At 42.2% G+C, this 9,123-nt stretch overlaps 1 long non-coding RNA gene across 1 annotated transcript; it reads right to left on the bottom strand.

Moving 5' to 3' along the window:
- Positions 1 to 2,714: 2,714 nt before the first annotated feature.
- Positions 2,715 to 6,711, bottom strand: LOC134810074 (uncharacterized). The gene is made up of 2 exons (XR_010157212.1): positions 5,070 to 6,711; positions 2,715 to 2,977 (listed from the first exon to the last, which is right to left on the bottom strand). It is a non-coding gene; the product is annotated as an uncharacterized LOC134810074 (long non-coding RNA).
- Between the last annotated feature and the right edge of the window lie 2,412 nt (positions 6,712 to 9,123).

The following is a 9,123-nucleotide window of genomic DNA, read 5'->3' as shown; positions in this document are numbered from 1 at the left end:
TACTTGTGTGACCTTCTACCATCTTCTTCATCTCCTTAGGCCTCGGTTTTCTTACCTGGTAACGGAGATTACAATACCTACCCAATCACTTTACCATGTGGTGCTAAGCTTTGAAAAAGTTAGTTTCCACATAATCTCCTCTAAACTTTAAAGGGCCGTACCCACACATGGCTTGTCTCTCACTACTCCCTTGCAAGTACCCACCTGGGCTTCCCACTAGTCCACAAATGAGTTCTTTCACCTGTGAAGCATTAAAATTCTGCTTCTTGATTAACATCAATAATAATGTCCTGAGGATATCAGGTACCACAGACATGGTGTGAGAAAGAGGGTGTTCTGCTCTAAAACCTATAACCCCAGCCTAACCATGAGAGAAACACCAGACAAGCCCAAATTGGGGGACCTTCTGCAACAGACCTGGCCAGTACTCCTTAAGACCATCAAAGTCACCCGGATCCCAGCACTTTGGGAGGCTGAGGCAGGCGGATCCCCTGAGGTCAGGAGTTTGAGACCAGCCTGGCCAACATGGTGAAACCCCATCTCTACTAAAAATACAAAAATTAGCCAGGAGTGGTAATGGATGCCTGTAATCCCAGCTACCCGGGAGGCTGAGACAGGAGAATGGCTTGAACCTAGGAGGCGGAGGCTGCAGTGAGCCAAGATCATGCCACTGCACTCCAGCCTGGGCATCAAGAGCGAAACTCTGTCTCAAAAAAAAAAAAAGCAAAACCCATCAAAGTCATGAAAACAAAGACTGAGAAACTGGCACAGACCAGAGGAGAGTGAGGAGCTATGACCACCAAATGCAATGTGATTACCTGAACTGGATCCTGACCAGAAAGAGAATATTAATGGAAAAATTGGTGACATCCAAAAAAGTGTGGAATGTAGTTAATAGTAATATGACAGTGTTGGCTTTTGGGCTTTGACAAATATACTGGGAAATGTAAGATGTAAAGAGTAGGGTAATTAAGTAAGGGGTATGTAGGAACCCTCTGTACTATTTTTGCAACTTTCTGTATATCTAAACTTATTCTAAAACAAAAAATATGTAATTCTACGTCGACTTGAATTCTACTTTAATTTCTAACTCAAGCTTTATCCAAATGTCACCTTCCTTGTGATCCCTTACTTATCCCCCACCCAGCTCTGACCTTTAGTTCTCCTCAAGTCTCCTAGCACTTTGCTTCCTCCTTAAATGGCATCTACATGTTATAATTATGTGCGTACTGTTCAGACGCCTCCCCACACACATACATACACTGATATGGGAGCAACTGGAAGGTGACTTTTTTTAATCTAGGGAGCCTAGCAGACCTCCTGTCACATGATAAATTTCTTTTTATTTTATTTTATTTTATTATTATTATACTTTAAGTTTTAGGGTACATGTGCACAATGTGCAGGTTAGTTACATATGTATACATGTGCCATGCTGGTGTGCTGCACCCATTAACTCGTCATTTAGCATTAGGTATATCTCCTGAAGCTATCCCTCCCCTCTCCCCCCACCCCACAACAGTCCCCAGAGTGTGATGTTCCCCTTCCTGTGTCCATGTGTTCTCGTTGTTCAATTCCCACCTATGAGTGAGAATATGTGGTGTTTGGTTTTTTGTTCTTGCGATAGTTTACTGAGAATGATGATTTCCAATTTCATCCATGTCCCTACAAAGGACATAAACTCATCATTTTTTATGGCTGCATAGTATTCCATGGTGTATATGTGCCACATTTTCTTAATCCAGTCTATCATTGTTGGACATTTGGGTTGGTTCCAAGTGTAAACTAGTTCAACCCTTGTGGAAGTCAGTGTGGCGATTCCTCAGGGATCTAGAACTAGAAATGCCATTTGACCCAGCCATCCCATTGCTGGGTATATACCCAAAGGACTATAAATCATGCTGCTATAAAGACACATGCACATGTATGTTTATTGCGGCACTATTCACAATAGCAAAGACTTGGAACCAACCCAAATGTCCAACAATGATAGACTGGATTAAGAAAACATGATAAATTTCTAATAAGTGTTTATGAATGGATGGATGGATGGATAAATAGCAGCAGCCTGTGCTGCCAAAGTATAGAATTGCTACAGCATGTTTTTGTTATGCAGGTTTAGCAATACAAAACATTTTCCCAAAATAGATTATTTTGTGGACTCAGGCAATGTCTGCTACTCAAGGCAATGCCATATATTTGCAAAACACCTTCCATTCTCAACCTTTAAACCTATTTAGAAACCACCACTTATTAATCTTCATACCCCCTCACATGAAATACTTTTGGCATAATTTAGTAATCCAAACTGTACATACCACAGGGGATTTGAAAAGTACCTAATTAAAGATACAATGCTGTGCTCACCTTATCCTGGGCTTAAATCCGCTGAAATTAGTGAGCATTTGGACCCAGGGGAGGAAGAATTGAGGCAGTTTTATAGCTGGGGATTTTAAGGGATTTGAGGCATCAGCACACTAGGCTTGAATGAGAAAAACAGGTTAAAATCAGGGATAAATAAGATAGTTGGAAACCAAACAGGGTGTCAGAATTAAGAAAGAAAATTGGAAAATAATGAGAGTGTTATTCTGAACTGCTAAATCAAGGACATGAGAGAGGCCAGCACAGGAAGGAAAAAAAAAAACTGAAAAAGTTATAAGAAATGGTATTGTCGTCACCTAATGTCCTCCAAAAAGCAGAGCTTGAGACATGAATTCACATGTAGGTAGTTTACTTTTAGAAGTGAATCCAAATAACAGGAGTGGGGAACTGAGAAGCATAGGCCTGGCTGGTTCAGTTTTTGGTGTGATCTCAGCTTGCTGCAGCCTCGACCTCCTGGGCTCAAGTGATCTTCCCACTTCAGCCTTCCAAGTAGCTGGGAATACAGGCATGTGCCACCATGCCCAGATAATTTTTGTATTTTTTTTGTAGAGATGGAATTTCACCATGTTGCCCAGGCTGGTGGTTGATATTCTCACTGTGGGAAAATCAAATTTTGAATATAACCTGCAATAACTGGGAATGCATGTAATTATGACAAATTGCTATTATATTAATGCAAATGGTCACTGTTAATAGTGGTTTAGCTAAATTTTGTATGCTTTAAGGAAAATATTTCAACAGCAACTTTTATAGTTTGGAAGTCCTGTGACAATGAGTAGATGGTAAACCCTACACACAATTAACTCCTCCAGGTTGCTAGGTGCTAAAAAGTTTCTGTCTATCAACCAGCCAGGTCCAGAGACAGTAGTACTATTGTGACTAGCATCATTTCATTTCTAAACCAACTAAATGAAAGTAAAACCCTTAGGAAAACAGTAGTTATTACCAGTATTGGGTTAGTGGGAAGAGATTCATTTGTCCTCCCAGATTCTCCTATCTTACAACCAGCCGCTCCGCGACAGCTCCCTTGCAGAAGCTGATTCTACATACACACGATGGTAACAGTTGCTTGACCATATACTTCAGCCTTCTCCCCTCAGTCGTTTATCTGAACATGGGCAGATTAGGGGCTCAATATTCCAGAGGTAAAAAAAAGAACTCCAGGCCGGGCGCGGTGGCTCACGCCTGTAATCCCAGCACTTTGGAAGGCCGAGGCGGGCGGATCACGAGGTCAGGAGATCGAGACCATCGTGGCTAACATGGTGAAACCCCGTCTCTACTAAAAATACAAAAAATTAGCCGGGCGTGGTGGCGGTGCCTGTAGTCCCAGCTATTTCGGAAGGCTGGGGCAGGAGAATGGTGTGAACCCAGGAGGCGGAGCTTGCAGTGAGCCGAGATCGCGCCACTGCACTCCAGCCTACAGAGCAAGACTCCGTCTCAAAAAAAAAAAACAAAAAACAAAAAACAAAAAACAAAAAACTCCAGTTGTCAGAAATGGAACTCAGAGAAAGTAGTCTGCACCTCTGTTAGGATCACTGTGGCTGCTATTGCTTCTGTGGGTATGGAGACCTAGCCTTTCAGGGTGGCTCAGGGCCATCAGCTCTCTTTCCTTTTGCTGTCTGCCCTTGCGGTCATGATGTGGAGCGATTTGAGAAAGGTGCTTGGCATGAGTCCTCCTTAGCTTCTGCAGCAACCAAAACCCCAAGCCAGCTCGGAAACTCAGTCCCAAGATCTGCACTTTGAGCCACCAAGACACCCGAAGTGAATGTTACCATGCCTCAGTGTTTAACAGAGACCACCTTCCTCCTCCCAGAGCCTCTCCCCACTTAGCACTTACGCAGGTGGCACATTTTATGAAAGAAGACTACACTTGGAGGTTAGTGACCTGGTTGTTTCTAACTGGCCAAGTGGCCTCAAGTAATTAACAATCTCCTTGGACTTAAGTTTTCTCATTTATAAAATGTGAGTGGAGTTTCAGAGTGTTTTTCAGCTCCAAGATGTTATGATGTAAAAATCCTGCCAAGATAAATTTCTTAAGTTTGTTTTCTTGCATTTCCACATTGCCCTTCTCTCTACTTGACCTGCACATGGAAAGTATCTGATGCCTCACCCTTCCACACCCTCACCAGACACTTGAGAAAATCTGGAATGTTTCTTTTATAAAAGAGCTTGAGCTGTATTTTCTAAACACTTGGTTCCTCTTTCCCAGTAAAATCCCTGCCACCTCTTCAAACTGTAGTGAGTAAGCAGTCCATCAGAAAGAGCTAATTCTTATCAGGTTCCTTGAATCTAGCAATGAATTGGGTTATTTTAGACATCTTTTTTCTCTGTGAATCAGCTAACACCAGCCTACCTATTCATGTCTGATACACCAAGGGATTCTAAGTAGGATGTTTCTCATGGGGAAAAAAAGTGTTTTGAGAATTCCTTTGCCCATTCTGGCCCAAGAGAATTTCAGTTGGCAACCCCCAGGCAGAGTTGCAAACCTACCTTTTTTTTAAAAAAAAACAAAAAACAAACAAACAAAAAAAACAGGGTCTCACTCTGTCACTCAGGTTGGAGTGCAGAGGCAATGATCATAGCTCACTGCAGCCTTGTATGCCTGGGCTCAAGCCATCCTTCTACCTCACCCTCCTGAGTAGCTGGGACTACAGGTGTGAGCCACAACGCCTGGCTTGCAAACCTACCTTTTGATTTATACAGATGTTGTTTATCACCAGGAAGTTGTGGAGAGTTGTTTGGGGGGTGGTGATTGAAAGCAGCTCTTTTGTTCCAATATTTAAAGGAAGTTAAAAACCAACTATTTAATGCAGCTTGCTTCATCTAGAATCCACCAAATGTTTTCATTCTGATAGCATATTTTGGAGCCTGGAGATACAGAGCACTGCAGTTCTGGAGACATGTTTGTTTAGTGAGAATGCTCCTCAGGCTGCTCTGCTCTGAGTCTGGCTCCCTTTTTGAAGTAAGGCAATCGCTTGCTACTGCTTGCTCTATTCTGCTGTTTAGTGTTGGTCGTTGCTTGACTGATGCTGCACTGATCTTCATTCTGTTCCTGGCCCTGCAAGAAGACAAGTGCATCATTATTAAAATTAATTTATTTTACTAGGACAGCACCAGTGATCAAGGTACATAGAGCAGGACAGCCAGTTTCCACAGCACGTGAACAGCAATTAGCTTGATTCTCTGCTTAGACTTAATGACAACATGGCCCTTTGGGTTAGAAGGCAATGAGTGCCAGAATTCCCTGGCCTCAGAGAGTGATGTGAGGGCTGATGCTGAAGGGAGGAAAATCAGGATGGCAGCTCAGGTTTTTTAGAAGTGACTTGAAAACTCAATGTGAGGTCTTCCTCCTATCCAATCATATCCAGATCTTTCTTCCTTTTGGATTATTTCAGTGTTTTATTTGGCTCATTTATGATGCATGAGGAAGTTTCTTTTCAACAAAAGGGTGAAAGCAGCACTTCTCTTTGTTTAAACACTTCAAATGTGAATTCATTTGCAATTTTGACCCAAGAAGCTAAGCTCTATTCCTGGCTCCACCACACAAGTCATTTGTCCTCTCTGGACCTAATTTATTCACCTGAAAAAAAAAGGGGGGTCGGGGGGTTGAGAATAGACCATTTTTTAGAGAACTTCCTACCTTATTTGCAGATCCAGTGCATAATAAAAAGATAGGGCCTAACATTAAAATGAAGAATTTCAAAGCAACAACGATGGAGCATTAAGCCAGATCCAGGTATGGGGCCCACTTGCACACAGGGCCCTGCTCAGTGGCACAGGCCACACGCATGGGTCACACACTGGACTCAATCTCTTTCATGCCTTCTCCAGCACCAAACTTCTCTGATATCACAGCCTTTGCTTTCATCTACATGTGCACACTCCTCACACAAAAATAAACAGAAACAAAAGCAAAAACAAAAGGCTTCAGTTGCAATTTTTGCTTGATATCTATGTCATTTTTCCTTTTCACGTCCCTTTGACCATAAGTTGTACCTCAGCCCTTTCTCACTTCCTTTTATTCTCCAAGATGGATTTTCTTCTTTCCTGCCTAAAACATCCAAATGACCTTTGCTTTGAGCTTTTTCTAAATCACCATATGTTAGATAATTGTGCCCAGAGGAATTACTTCCAGAGTGGCCTAAACACAAAAGAAAACACACAGCCAACTTATTCTCTAGAACAGTGCAAACATTTCCTTAAACCTAAGTGTCTCAAGAGGAAAACTGACAGAATAAACCTTTCACCCAGCAAGTCCACTCTGGGTAGTGCTTGTACTGAATCCTTCTTGCATTTTTACATCCCTGATTTATCTACTGTTTTGCCAATAAAAGCAGTCCCGTTCTTTGATTTAGGTTTCTTTATAGTGGAAAAGTGACCAGAGAAAATGACTCAGTTGAGTGTTTTATTAATGGGAAGAACTGAAATGCCAGCAACAAGCCAAGTTCTTTGCCCCTTCTCTGTCATGTTACACCATTATACAGAACCTATCTGGGAAGTAGGAGGTTGCAAGTTAAATGCCAGCAAACCTATGGCTTTTAGATGACAAGTTCACAAAAAATGAACAGCCACAAAATATAAGGGGATTTCAGCCTTCAGAAGTCAAATCTGTCAGTAAAATGTAACAATTACAAAGCAGCTACCAAAAAAGAAGGATTCTTTTAACATGTCTTATAAGAAAATAACTTTGATTTCTTGCATGAGTTTTTCTTCTATGTCCAAGTTATGGAAGTCTCATTCAAGTAGGTAAACTTCCCATACAAAATTTCATCATTTCAAATCAATGGAAAAATCAGATTTATCCTTGAAATTAACTTCCAGAATTTTAAGAGGAAAAAGTGACTTCAAATCTGTTCATGACTGACAACCCAACCTCAAAATGATTTATTTTCTGTTATGAACATTTGGGGTGTTCTGTTTATTATCAAAAACAAATGCATTTACTTCTTTAATCTTACAAAAATTCAAAAGCCCATTTGTCTCAGATATTCAAAATCATATAGGGTCGGTTTTAAGGTACAGTTTAAGGAAAAGATGTTATGAATACTGATAAACCATTGTCTGGTTTACGACAATTGCAAATATTTGAATACCTACCCTTCAAAATATGAGTGAACAAGCCTATAAAACAATAAATGTCCATCTTGAGAGCTCATCTACTGCTCTGCCTAGTGGCAGGATGATACTGAAACTCCCTATGTTTGTTTCCTAGGGCTGCTGTGACAAAGCACCACAAAGTGTATGGGTTCAAATAATAGGAATATGTTCTCTCATGGTTCTGATAGGTGGAGGGCTGAAATCAAGTGTCAGCAAGGCCATACCCTATCTGGAGGCTCTAAGGGAGGATCCTCCCATGCCTTGGTGGTTTGCCGGCAATCCCTGGCATACCATGGCCTATAGACACATCACACTCCAATCTTTGCCTCCATTGCCACATGGCATTCTCCCTGTGTCTCCTATCCTCTTCTTATGTGGACACCAGTCACCTTGGATTAAGGGCCTGTCCTACTCCCATATGATCTCATCTTAACTAATTATGTCTGCAATGACTCTATTTTCAAATAAGGTCACATTCTGAATTTCTGGAAAGGGCATGAATTTTGGAGGGATACTATTCAACTTAGTACAACCTCCTAAACAAATGATAAGCTTTCCTGTGTTTAAGTGAAATAAAATAAAACAAAAATAACTTTATAAAGTGTTCTGGAGAAGAAAAGCTCAATGAATTCCCCAAGAATTCACTCTTTTCAGCCATCCGTCCCAGCGGTTCTCAAAGTATGATTTAAGGGCAACTCGCCTCAATTCAACTTGGGGGATTAGGGGCTTATTAAAAATACAGATTCAGGGCTGGGCGCAGTGGCTCATGCCTGTAATCCCAGCACTTTGGGAGGCTGAGGTGGGCGAATCATAAGGTCAGGAGTTCGAGACCAGCCTGGCCAACATGGTGAAACCCCCTCTTTACTAAAAATACAAAAAAATTAGCTGGACATAGTGGCGGGTGCCTGTTATCCCAGTTACTCAGAAGGCTGAGGCAGGAGAATCGCTTGAACCTGGGAGGCGGAGGTTGCAGTGAGCCAAGATAGCACCACCGTACTGCATACAGATTCAGGCTGGGCACGGTGGCTCACACCTGTAATCTCAGCTACCCAGGAGGCTGAGGCGGGAGAATCACTTGAACCTGGGAGGCGGAGGTTGCACTGAGCCACTGCACCCCAGCCTGGGCAACAGAGCAAGACTCTGTCTCCAAAATTAATTAATTAATTAATTCATTAAATCAAAATTAACGTACAGGAGCAGTGAAAAAGAAGAGGCAAGACCGGCCCCCAGACCGACCAAAGCCCACGTGCCGCCACACCCCACGCCCAGCGCGCCTACGTCCCACCACTGTCGCTGCCACCATCATGCCCAAGAGCTGAAGGGGATGCTAAAGATAAAGCCAAGGTGAAGGACGAACCACAGAGAAGATCTGCGAGGTTGTCTGTTAAACCTGCTCCTCCAAAGCCAGAGCCCACGCCTAAAAGGCCCCTGCAAAGAAGGGAGAGAAGGTACCCAAAGGGAAAAAGGGAAAAGCTGATGCTGGCAAGGAGGGAAATAACCCTGCAGGAAATGGAGATGCCAAAACAGACTAGGCACAGAAAGCTGAAGGTGCTGGAGATGGCAAGTTAAATGTATGCATTTTGGATAACAGTGTACTTCTGGTGACTGTACAGTTTGAAATACTATTTTTTATCAAGTTTTATA

The sequence above is a fragment of the Pan troglodytes genome, chromosome 4, assembly GCF_028858775.2.
Source record: "Pan troglodytes isolate AG18354 chromosome 4, NHGRI_mPanTro3-v2.0_pri, whole genome shotgun sequence".
Classification (NCBI taxonomy): Eukaryota; Metazoa; Chordata; class Mammalia; order Primates; family Hominidae; genus Pan; species Pan troglodytes.
Note: the sequence above shows the minus strand (reverse complement) of the source record. Positions and strands in the feature narration are given on the sequence as shown.